Source organism: Sardina pilchardus, chromosome 21, assembly GCF_963854185.1.
Source record: "Sardina pilchardus chromosome 21, fSarPil1.1, whole genome shotgun sequence".
NCBI lineage: Eukaryota > Metazoa > Chordata > Actinopteri > Clupeiformes > Clupeidae > Sardina > Sardina pilchardus.
Genome location: NC_085014.1, coordinates 2,678,854 through 2,692,117, shown reverse-complemented (window position 1 = coordinate 2,692,117; position 13,264 = coordinate 2,678,854). Strand labels below are relative to the sequence as shown.

Sequence of the window (13,264 nt, the reverse complement as noted above, 5' to 3'; positions counted from 1 at the left end):
TCAGTAGGCTGGGCAGACAGACAGGCGTAGAGCCCTTACCCATCAGCAGGAGCAGCAGGATGAGTGCAGCCAGGTGCGTCCTAGTTACAGCCAGGTGCATCCTAGTTACAGCCAGGTGCATCCTAGTTACAGCCAGGTGCATCCTAGTTACAGCCAGGTGCGTCCTTGTTGGTGTTCTGCAGGAGGAGAGCAGATGGTCCTCTTTAGATGTTCAACATTCCCAACATTCCCAGTCCTTCACCTCTGTATGTATGTGTCATTACAGCCTTTACAGTACATTACAGTGTCATTACAGCAGACAGCAAGCAGCACACCTGCCCATACGCAAGACTCCTGTTCGTGTGAGCGTATCTGGTGTAACTGGTTCAGTGTATGTGTGTCTGTCACTTATTATGTATTTAAATGAGGACATGCAAAGAAAGCATGAACCACACAACACACTTCCATTATCTGGTGCCACATCAGAGATCTAAAGGGGAAGTACATAGCAAAGGGAGAAGTAGCAAACCTTGTGGTATTTTACTGGGTTTCCTCATCAGTGAGGTGATTCCTATCATGAAATTACAAGAGAATAGTAAAACTGTGAGAAACATGTCAACCTTATTCAGAAATGTAATAGTCTGATCAACAGGCTCTCACTATACCCACACACCCTGAGGGCAATGCAATGACATTAAAGATACAGTATGTGTTTGTGTAATCAGGGTGCGGTTTGTAGGGGGGGATTTCCCCCCCTCTGGTTTTCCTATCCCTACCTCTGCTAAATTATTTTCATCTCCGGTTGGGACAAGGACTTCCCCCCCTTGATATGAATGCAACTTAACTGATGCTAGTGTAACAGATATAAAATATTTTGTATGTTTTTTGTTTTCAATTGTGTTTGGCTGAGGTCAATATGTTTTATTTCTCCAAAATCCTTCATTTGTTCTGCTATGAAATTAGCTTTGGTATTGGGAGTTTTATATTATCTTGTGCAATAGCGCCCTCTGTGGGAATAGTGTAGGGAGTGTATTGCATCAATCGCGTTCAGCCTTCAGTCTGTATTTACCTTCGACTGAGGGAGGTATGTATCAAACGCGATGTGGTCACTAAAACTTAATTGATGTGTTTTAATGCATGTTTAAGTGTACCATATGATTTATTCATGAGTAGTATTGTAAGGGCATACGGGATGAGTGGTTTTGTGTTCCTAAATGTATTTTTGAAGTGATGATGAGACGTTTTGGAATAGCTAACTAGCTAACCACGTTGTATGATGTGTGTGCGTGTGTTGTTAGCGTTCGCCATGTTGTCTTCATGCAGGATAGCCTACATGCTTCAGTTTCTCTCTTTTTTGTGTTAGGCTACTGTTTTTATATGAAGGCAAACTGCATCCGTGCCCTTGTTTCTATTTCTTCAAGGTATGTACTCCCATTACCGTGTTGGCAAATGTTATGATCATTTACATGCATTATGTTAGATAATATGATAATTGTGGTGTAGCCCATCTACATGTAGTTACATGTACTGTAGGTTGTATATGTGAACAGGTTAGATTTAAGAGATATTTCCCCAAAATAACATGCAATGTGATGCAAACATTTGTTTTACATAGTAATTCTTTATTGTATTTTGTTTTATGATCTTTGAATGCAATTCAAGTCAGTCTGTATTTACCTTCGACTGAGGGAGGCTACTGTTTTTATATGAAGGCAAACTGCATCCGTGCCCTTGTTTCTATTTCTTCAAGAAATAAAGAGCCAGAAAGGAATCTTTCGTGTGTCTTCAGTATCCGCACCAGAACACAACGCAGCGTAGCTGGAATTGACAGCTGTTCCGGCTACATTGGTGCCGTGACCCGGATGGGATCACTTCAGATCATCGCCAGACTGATCGCCGGTGGTTGCTGCAACGAGTAGGAACATCTTACCAACACTGACATATAGCCTACTGTTACGAGACACATTGTGAATATTATGTGTGGTTAATGCCTATATCTCAGTCAGTTTAATTTCATCCTGTGTTTTCTACATTTAGCTTTTTTTTTTATTCACCTTTTATTGGTACTGTTTATAACATTGTTAGTAGCTAAAATGGCAGACGGTAGGGATGTAAACGCGACATCAGGTCATTCGGGTGTTGGTATGGCAAGCTTAGGATTGGGTAAGCTTTTTGGAGAGATGGAATCAACTCCAATTAGGGGTGCTAATTCAGTAGGCAAGCCTGTATTCTCCTCCACTCGCATACACACTGATGCACTTCCTCCCACCAGACAACGCATGCCTAGTTTAGAGGACATTTCAGACATAGGGAAGGGTGCTAGTACAGTAGGTCAACCTGCATTCTCTTTCACTCGCATGCACACTGATGAACATTCTCCCGGACAGCCTATCCCTAGTCCACGGGTAAATTCTTCAGATATAGGGAACCTCATAACACAGTTAGCTCAGCAAATTGGGGAGAACATAGCAAGTCAGTTACAAGCATCTGTTGGTAGCCAAAATAGCCAAACCATTCATACACCTACTCTGAACATGGGCCAGGGACATTCTGACTTAAATACGACTGGAGTGAAGTTAGTGATGAAGGCAGATGTCAAAGAGCCTCCATACTTCAGGGGAGATGGAACTGACAAGCATACTGTACATGAGTGGGAGGAAATGATGGATGTTTACCTGAGAAAGAGGGGTGTTCCACAGCAGGAGCACTCTCAAGAAATAATGTCAAGACTAATGGGAAAGGCTAGAGACATTGTTAAAGTTACCCTGCGCAGTATTCCATCTTTGAGGCCAGCTGAAAACTTCAAGCTGATCTTTGATATACTTAAGCAACATTTTAGTGAGGTAACATACTCTTCGATGCCTCTGGCAGATTTTTACAACACCCTTCCACTGACTGGGGAAAGCCCCATGGAATACTGGATCCGTTTGAATAAAGCTGTCGATGTCGCAGATGAGTGTTTGAGGAGGCAGGGACGGAACATTGAAGATCCCTCTCATGAAGTAACGATGATGTTAGTGAAGCACTGCCCTGACCCCACTCTTTCAAATGTCTTGAAGTGTAAAATAGCAGAGAGATGGACAGCAAACGAGATTCAGGAGCACCTCATTGAACACCAGAGAGAGGCCAGAGCAAAGAATCCAGGTAGATCAAATCGGCCAAAGCAGATTAGTGCGCATGCTCAGATACCAGCATTAGAGGAGGTTGTTGGTGGTGATAGCATCAAAGAACTTACCAGCTACCAGAGTGCAATGAGGCCGTCACCTTCCTCTCAAGCAGAGAGTGTTTGCGTTCAGTCCCTCATCGGTTTGCTGGACCGCGTGCTGGAGCAGAAAGCTCAGACAGCTGCAGTTGTATCACCAAGCAAAGGGCCAGCAGTCATTCCCCAGAAGAGATGTAGAGTTTGTCGGTCCATTGAACACTCAACAACTGGACATTGCAGACAGGAGAATCTCTGTATGGGCTGTTTCAAGCCTGGTCATTGGAAGAGAGATTGCCAGCAGCGCAAACCAAGAATTAATGCCACGCCACGACCAGCCCAGACACAACCTAGTGATGAGCAGGGCGGAGCAGGTTTAAACTAGGTGGCTCACATTTGGAGAGGGGATGTGTGGGCGTTGAAGCGTCAACCCTCAAGGGAGATGAAGAATTAAGAGAGGCATATGTAAATGTTTGTAAGGCAATGAAAGAGGATTGCACAGTTATTGTTCAGAATATTCACACGGTTGAGCCATTTGGCGAATTATTCCATGCACCTGTGATGGTTAATGGTTCTGGCCAGTTGCAAGGGTTGCTTGATACAGGATCAATGGCTTGTACAATAAGCGAAGAAGCAGAACAGAGACTCCTATCAGAGAACATTCTGTCTCAACCACAAGAGCCAGAGCAGCGCATCATCCTTGTTGGCTGTGGGGGAGTACAGGTGAGCCCCAAGTGCATGTATGAAGTGGAATTAAGTTTGTATGGGGTAAAATGTACAGTTCCAGTATTGGTGGTCGCCGGTCAGAGAGACGACATAATTATAGGCACGAACATGCTGAAATATGTCTTGCATCAGCTGAAAAGCGATGGGAACTATTGGACACTTATCTCACGAAATGCACAGGGGTCTTCTGAATGTGAGCAATTTTTGGAGATGATGGCTAGCCTCACAAGGTGGAGGGGTGCAGAAGTCCCAGAAAAGGTGGGTACAGTGAAGCTAACCCAGGCAGTGACTTTGCTTCCAAGACAAGAATACCTACTATGGGGCAGGCTGCCGAGTAATGTGCCTATGTCACCAGGGAGCACGGTCGTGGTGGAGTCAACCTCTTCAAAGTGTATCCCTCGAGGCATCATGGTCGGTAGGGTGGTCACACCTCTGTGGGGAGATGGCTGGACTCCCATGAAAGTTACCAACATCACAGATAAACCACTCACGCTGAAAAAGAACTCAAAGCTGGCAGATGTTTCGCCTTGTGTCGCAGTTGAGGATCTCGCACTGCTCCAAGGCTCTTGTCAAAGAGAGAGTGATGCAGTTCAAATTACTCCTGCTAAACATATTGACAATACTGACCTGAGACAGAGACTACAGAAATCCGGCCTGGTGGATGTCGATGTTGACCATTGTGAGGTGAGCCCCACCACCAAGATGCAACTGGTGACGTTGCTGGAACAATACCAGGATATATTCTCCAAACACCATCTAGACTGTGGAGAAGCCAAGGGTTTCGCACATAGAATCCGACTTACAGATGACCGTCCATTCCGCCTTCCATATCGTAGGGTGCCACCAGCACACTATCAAAAGCTGCGAAAAGTTCTCACTGAAATGGAAGAGCAGGGAATCATACGTAAGTCACTAAGTGAATATGCTTCCCCACTTGTGATGGTTTGGAAGAAAAATGGTGATCTCCGCATATGCACAGACTTCCGATGGCTGAATGCGAGGACCATCAAGGATGCTCATCCTCTACCTCATCAGTCAGACTGTTTGGCAGCCCTTGGTGGTAACACCATCTTTAGCACCATGGATCTCACATCGGGTTTTTATAACCTGCCCATGCATGAGGAAGACAAAAAATATACTGCCTTTACTACACCCCTTGGCCTGCATGAATATAATAGGATGCCACAGGGCCTTTGCAACAGTCCCGCATCTTTCATGAGAATGATGCTTAGCATCTTTGGTGATCTAAACTTCAGCAGCTTGTTATGCTATCTGGATGATCTTTTGATCTTTGCTCCGTCCGAACAAGAGGCCATTAATAGGCTGGAGGTTGTTTTTCAGAGGTTACGGGAGCACAATCTGAAGTTAAGCCCCAAGAAATGCCATCTTTTGCGGCGGTCAGTGAAATTCCTTGGACACATTATTGATGGTGATGGGGTGGCTGTTGACCCAGACAAGGTGGAGGTCATCGTTAAAATGTCAAAGAGGGATTTGATGGAGGATGACGGCTGTACTCCTTCAGTTAGGAGAGTGAAATCATTTTTGGGCATGGTCTTCTATTACCAACATTTTATACCCAATTGCTCTTCAATAGCCAAACCTCTGTTCGCTCTCACAGCTGGTCAGAAGCGGAGAGGGAAGACTGGAAAGTCAAATCAGAATCCAGGAGTCTTCAGAAAGCTCAAGCCCTCAGACTGGACAGATGATTGTGACTCCGCTTTCCTAAATCTCAAGGAGAAGCTTTTGAATTGTGCAGTCCTCACCCACCCAGATTTCTCTAAACCACTGATATTGTCCATTGATGCTTCTCTTGACGGTCTCGGGGCAGTTTTATCCCAGATACCAGAAGAGGGAACCAAAGCACGACCGATTGCCTTTGCAAGCAAAACGCTCTCTGGCTCACAAAAGAGATACCCTGCCCATCGCCTAGAATTTTTAGCGCTCAAGTGGAGTGTTTGTGAGAAATTCAGTCATTGGTTGAAGGGTCAGACTTTTACAGTGTGGACCGATAATAATCCACTAACCTATATAATGACCAAACCGAAACTTGACGCTTGTGAACAACGGTGGGTAGCAAAGCTTTCCCCATACACATTCAGTCTGAAACACATCCCCGGGGCAAAGAACATTGTGGCGGATGCCTTGAGTAGAGATCCTTTTGCTAGGTCAGTGAGTCAAAGGGTGATCAGTGAGTCATATGAGACTCTTTTGGCAGAAGCAGAGGGAACAAAAGAGGAGAACATTCAAGAGGTTTTCCGGTGCAAGGTCCAATGTCTCCAGGCAAGTGATTCTGGCTGTTTGATCATGGGCGCCCCTCACGACAGGGTGGCTGGCAGTCAGGATTCCTTGGATGTTAGATCCTCTTGCGAAGCTCACATTGAGTGGGAAAAAGGTGCAGAGTTGAGAGCGATCCAGTTTCTGAAGGCTCTTCCTCAGGCAGTGCTTTCTGAACAGGACACACCTCCAGCTTTCTCTCTGGATGAGCTGCGGCACTGCCAAGAGAGGGATCCAGTCATCAGGGAGGTCCTGCCGTTTGTCCGAAGGGGGAAACCACCACTTAGACAGGAAAGAAATCAGCTAATTGCTAGTGCACAGACATTATGCAAACAGTGGCATCAGCTTAAAGTCCAGGATGGGGTCCTGTATAGGATTATCAAAGACCCTATGACCAGACAGAAAAGATACCAGTTTGTCCTACCCACCAGCTTGAAGGACAAGGCTCTTGCTGGTGTGCATGATCTTGCAGGGCATCAAGGGCAAGCTAGAACAGTACACCTTGCCAGACAGCGTTTTTTCTGGCCCCAGATGGAAAGAGATATCAAGGAGTATGTGAAATGCTGCCGACGATGTATTCTAGCAAAGACCCCTGAACCAGCCGCCCGAGCTCCTTTGGAGAGTATTCGCACATCTGCGCCCATGGAGTTGGTGTGTATTGATTTCTGGAGTGCTGAGGACCACAAACAAAGATCAGTGGATGTGTTGGTTATAACAGACCATTTCACAAAGTTGGCTCATGCATTTCCCTGTGTTAACCAAACTGCGAAACAAGTTGCAAAGAAGTTATGGGATAATGTCTTCTGCATATACGGTTTTCCAGAGCGAATTCATTCGGATCAGGGAGCCAATTTTGAAAGTAAACTCATCTCCGAACTTCTCAGCCTGACAGGAATCACCAAGTCACACACAACTGCTTACCATCCCATGGGAAATGGGCAAACTGAAAGGTTTAACAGGACCCTCGGCAGTATGTTGCGTGCTCTGCCATTGGCAGCCAAACAACACTGGGCTCAACAGGTTCAAACCTTGACCTTCGCCTACAATGCCACCATCCATGAAACAACTGGATACGCCCCGTTCTACTTGATGTATGGCCGAGTCCCCAGACTACCGGTAGATATGGTCTTCAAACAAGTCCTGAAGGATCCAGTTGTGGTTGACTACAGGACTTATGCAGAAAAACTGATGGCAAACCTTCATGTAGCAGCAGGCATTGCTCAACAGCATGCAAGGAAAGAGCAGCGACACCAAGCTGATGGCTACAATAAGAAAGTCCGTGGCACTTACCTGAATGTTGGCGATAGGGTTTTACTTGCAAATAAAACGGAAAGGGGGAAAAGGAAGTTAGCGGATAAGTGGGAGCCCACCATCTATACTGTCATAGACCGGAATCCTCAAACCCATGTTTACAAAGTCAGGGAGGAGAGCGGAAGAACCAAAGTCGTTCACCGAAATTTGATGTTGGATGTGAGTTTTCTACCCGTCCCAGAACAGACCAATAGGGAGTTGGATGAAGGTGCCTCAGATTTGGTCAGTGAGTTCCAGCCTCCGTCCATTGATGGCTTGAGTAGCCTGGCAGTAGAAGCTTCTGAGGACCGTACCCGCTCATGGATAAGCAAGACGTCTGATACTGACAGTGAGCTAGGGGAAGGTGTTGAAGACCCAGGAATGGAGAGTGAGATGCCATACTCATCGGCCGGAGGCTCTGATCATCTGACGCCTATGGAACCTCAGTTCAGTCCTGTCAGTAACAGTGAAAACCAAGGGGGAGGAAGAGAAGCCTTACCTGTGAGAGGCCCATCCAGTTCTGGTGTTCTCCCAGAGTCACACATAACTGATGTAGACGCTGATATTTTAAGTGTTCCTGCATTAGGCGAGACAGGGCCCTCTAATGACACCTCACCTACTGTAGTGATTGATCGTCAGACACCAGTACTAGATTTAGGGCCAGGGACACACACAGTTAGGACACGTACAGGCAGGGTTGTGAAAACAGTCAACCGGCTTATAGAGAACATGATGCAAAAACCTTTTCCAAAGGGTATTGTAGAAGGGGCTAATCGAAGATCACTGTCTTTACTCAGCCTGTTTTAGACAGAGTGATAAATTAGAGACCTGAGTGTAGTGTTTTTATTTATTTTATTCATTCTGATAAGGTGTTCATATTGGAGGGGAAAGAGTGCCATGATTTGATGTGGTGTAAAAGGCACCATATTTACTAAAAGAGATAGTAGCCTGATCAACTACTGTTTTTCTTTGAACTTACTTTGTAAGTAGCTTGATATGCTGTGTGAGGAATTAGATTCCTGGGGTTATTTTGGACCATGTGAATGTGAACATGTTTTGTATTGATGATTTATTTCTAGTTAATGTACCCTCTGTGTTCAGGATTTTGGTGAAATTAAAGAGGGGTGAATGTAACAGATATAAAATATTTTGTATGTTTTTTGTTTTCAATTGTGTTTGGCTGAGGTCAATATGTTTTATTTCTCCAAAATCCTTCATTTGTTCTGCTATGAAATTAGCTTTGGTATTGGGAGTTTTATATTATCTTGTGCAATAGCGCCCTCTGTGGGAATAGTGTAGGGAGTGTATTGCATCAATCGCGTTCAGCCTTCAGTCTGTATTTACCTTCGACTGAGGGAGGTATGTATCAAACGCGATGTGGTCACTAAAACTTAATTGATGTGTTTTAATGCATGTTTAAGTGTACCATATGATTTATTCATGAGTAGTATTGTAAGGGCATACGGGATGAGTGGTTTTGTGTTCCTAAATGTATTTTTGAAGTGATGATGAGACGTTTTGGAATAGCTAACTAGCTAACCACGTTGTATGATGTGTGTGCGTGTGTTGTTAGCGTTCGCCATGTTGTCTTCATGCAGGATAGCCTACATGCTTCAGTTTCTCTCTTTTTTGTGTTAGGCTACTGTTTTTATATGAAGGCAAACTGCATCCGTGCCCTTGTTTCTATTTCTTCAAGGTATGTACTCCCATTACCGTGTTGGCAAATGTTATGATCATTTACATGCATTATGTTAGATAATATGATAATTGTGGTGTAGCCCATCTACATGTAGTTACATGTACTGTAGGTTGTATATGTGAACAGGTTAGATTTAAGAGATATTTCCCCAAAATAACATGCAATGTGATGCAAACATTTGTTTTACATAGTAATTCTTTATTGTATTTTGTTTTATGATCTTTGAATGCAATTCAAGTCAGTCTGTATTTACCTTCGACTGAGGGAGGCTACTGTTTTTATATGAAGGCAAACTGCATCCGTGCCCTTGTTTCTATTTCTTCAAGAAATAAAGAGCCAGAAAGGAATCTTTCGTGTGTCTTCAGTATCCGCACCAGAACACAACGCAGCGTAGCTGGAATTGACAGCTGTTCCGGCTACACTAGCTTGCTAAAGTTCTTGACATGTAACGATCTTCTGTGTCAATACATCAGAATAGGCTATGCTATTAACTGACATGTAACGATCTTCTGTGTCAATACATCAGAATAGGCTATGCTATTAACTGACATGTAACGATCTTCTGTGTCAATACATCAGAATAGGCTATGCTATTAACTGATCTTCTGTGTCAATACATCAGAATAGGCTATGCTATTAACTGTGTCAATACATCAGAATAGGCTATGCTATTAACTGTGTCAATACATCAGAATAGGCTATGCTATTAACTGTGTCAATACATCAGAATAGGCTATGCTATTAACTGTGTCAATACATCAGAATAGGCTATGCTATTAACTGTGTCAATACATCAGAATAGGCTATGCTATTAACTGTGTCAATACATCAGAATAGGCTATGCTATTAACTGTGTCAATACATCAGAATAGGCTATGCTATTAACTGTGTCAATACATCAGAATAGGCTATGCTATTAACTGTGTCAATACATCAGAATAGGCTATGCTATTAACTGACAGACGGCGCACCTTTCTGAACGCATCAAACACAAAGTAACGTCTTAGTGCGGGAACTTGCCCAGAGAAAACAGCGCTGAGCCAAATATGACACGCGTTCAGAGCAGTGCAAAGATTGTCATGAGATAGACTATTCTGTAGCCTATTAGGCACATAGTAAAAAAAAAAGTCATGGATAGTTTTGATTCAACTCAATAGTGTAGGCTACTTGGCCATGAAATATTTACGTTTCCATTCCATCAATGAATTAATGCGGCGTCTAGCAGGTGGAAATCCCCACACTCTTTTAAGGAGGCTACACGACACTTAATAGCGAACCATACCCCCAGATTTCAATGTCCATCAGCCCCAACATTTTGCAATATAATTAAACAGTCCAAGAGTAAATTAGATCCCAAACCAAACCAAATATGTTCGAAACAAGACAAGACCATTAAACACCCCCCCCCCTCTGTTTTTTTCAAATCGCACCCTGCGTGTAATAGTTTGGCTCGTAAGTGGGATCTGGTCATTGCTATTAAACTGTAGTTTTAATTTAATTGTAAATTACAATTTTCTTCGTTGTGCCCTTATTTCATTTTTAGTTTCATAGGCATTTCAACCTATGCTGAAAAAGTGAATAATCCTGTCAACAATGTGACCAGTTCAAGTGCTTAAATAATCTTGGGAAAGCTTTTTGCCAGTTTCACAGTTTTTGGTGATTTTTACTGCATTGATGCGTGCATCGCAGAAAATACTGGGATTCGGTATTCGGTTTTGTATTCAGCCAAATGTCAATAATGGATTCAGTATTCGACATAACCTTAAACATCAGGATCCTGTGTTGAACCCTTTTGTTTAATATGTAAATAAATGTACTGTTGATAACAAGTACTGAGATGCATTTTTGCATTGTTCTGCATGTACTGGTCAGACGACGCCGAGGCACTTTGCATCCTGTCAACAGCAGAAAGAAGCTGAAGCTGCTACACATGTTTATGTGCACGTTTATGCTATACATGCTATACATGTTTATGTGCACGTTGTGTTGCTTTGTGCTGAAATGGCATCAAGATCAGCTGTTGAACAAAATCAAGGCTGCTTTAAGTATTACTGGACTACTAGTTACTCTAGTATTAGTAGTAATATGATCTTGCCTCTTTTAACTAGCATAAAATACTGCCCTGCTGCTCACGGGGAAATGCCTAAAACACAGGAAATTACAGCTGAAACACAGGAAATTACTGTAATGAGCTTGGCCACCACAGAAATGTGTACGTTTACAACCAAGCAAGCCAGAAGTAATTCTTAAAATGCTACTGAGAGTCCCTTTGGTACACACCTGCCCATGTGAAATGGTGAGAGAGGGGTCGCTGGCCTGGGTTGAGAAAGATGAAGTCCACAGGGTAGTGGTGCAGTGTGGTTCGTTGGGTTGAGAGAGATGGAGTCCACAGTCTCCTCTGAGCCACAAGGCAGAGTGACGCAGTGTGGTTTGTGTCTGGTTTACCTTCCACAACAGACCAGGAAGCTTGCATGCTGTGCAAAATGTCATGCAACTCTGTGGCATGGACTGATAAGAGGTTATGTTTTCATCAGGGTTTGTCTGTCTGTCTGTTTGTTTGTTTGTCTGTTAGCAAGATAACTCAAACACTTGTGGATGGATTTCGATGACATTTTCAGGAAAGGTCTGACATGACCCAAGGATGAAACTATTGCATTTTGGGAATGATCCGGATCACCATCGGGATTCAGGAGGCACTTTCGCAGAAGATTCCCTAATTGAAGTGAAAGGCCCACTGAGGCCCAGTACTTGGGGCAGCTGGTCATGACCTTCGGGCGTTACACTGGCCGGACCTTCAAGTGGCTGGTGGAGAATGACGTGGGCTATAGTCAAATAGTAAGCATGTCCCAGAAAACCAAACCAAACCATGTGCAGTTTTTACCCTTCACTGAAACTAGTAGGGGTGTAAATCGGAGCCTTCATGACGATTTGATACACTATGGATTTCTTAAGTCAACGATTCAATTATTTTCAATAATTCAGAATTCCCGACGATACGATTCGATACTCTATATTTTTACATGATATCTATCAAGTTTCAAATAAATCGACAAAAATAGAAATCATTTTCCTTTTATTGAGAATACAGAAACCGTATTCTAGTCACATAATGTGTATATTTGAGCATAAACAGGGCCAAAATATTTTTCTACCGGCCGCAAAACTTTTATTATTGAAGGTAAAGGTGTCGAACTGATCTATTCTACTTCCATCTTGCGATCATGTCTTTGAGCTTTATGCTCTGAGTTCATTGTGAGATACACTTTAAATTAGTCCCTTGTTTCTATGATTTAGTGCAGTAGTTTCTTCCTCCACACACTGTGACATGCTTGCTGACTGTCAGATCAGCTAATACAAACTGTAGGCTCAATATGTCTGCTGTTGCTATATCCGTATGTGCTCTGTGTTTACCCGTCTGTCATCCGTCCTGGTCTCCGCCCATCTCTTTCTGTGGTCTGCATTTCCTGTCTCGCCAGTTTCCCTCCGTGTCTGCCTGCACCTGTTCCCCATCATTGTCTCGTTAGTCTCGTCCAGTCCTCTCTCTCTGTTAATTAGTCTGTGTATTTCTACCCCCTGTTCCCCATCATGTCCAGTCCTCTCTTTCTGTTAATTAGTCTGTGTATTTCTACCCCCTGTTCCCCATCATTGTCTTGTTAGTCTCATCAGAGAATGTCTAATAGGGGGAGAACGACCACTCTCTAAATACTTCCGCATGGTACTGCAATTAAAGATCGTGAGCAAGTGGAGAATGAATGGAGGTGAATAGAGTTTCTCCTAAAATCCACTTTTCTCTGGATATAATTTTTTTGTGTAGAAATCGGAATATTGCATGCGAAAGGGGGGTCAAAGAAAATACACACGGCTGAGTATTAGATTTTTTAAGTCCCTTGATTGTTCTAAAAAGCCTTTCAAACACATCAATGACGTCATTCATTGGCAGGATGCTAGTGTGTTATGGGCAACAACGACCAAGCCTGTGAGAAACCAAAGGGCCATAAGGTATTGTTCATTCAACTTTCAACCTATTATCCATATTGAGCTTGCAGAAACTAAAATCCAATCCTCGATTTTTCAATGACAATCCGGTGAAACAGACC

The 13,264-nt window shown here is 43.4% G+C and overlaps 1 long non-coding RNA gene across 2 annotated transcripts in view; it reads right to left on the bottom strand.

Annotated features, from left to right (window-relative positions):
• The window catches only part of LOC134069185 (uncharacterized), a 13,176-nt gene extending 1,593 nt beyond the window's left edge, over nucleotides 1-11,583 (bottom strand). Inside the window, exons 1-3 of one of the 2 annotated variants that reach the window (XR_009936784.1) lie at nucleotides 11,448-11,577; nucleotides 509-550; nucleotides 40-176 (exon numbers count right to left, since the gene is read on the bottom strand). This is a non-coding gene — a long non-coding RNA (uncharacterized LOC134069185). Of the gene's footprint in view, nucleotides 1-39; nucleotides 177-508; nucleotides 551-11,447 lie in introns of both variants that reach the window. The other variant, XR_009936785.1, reaches the window with a different exon arrangement.
• Between the last annotated feature and the right edge of the window lie 1,681 nt (nucleotides 11,584-13,264).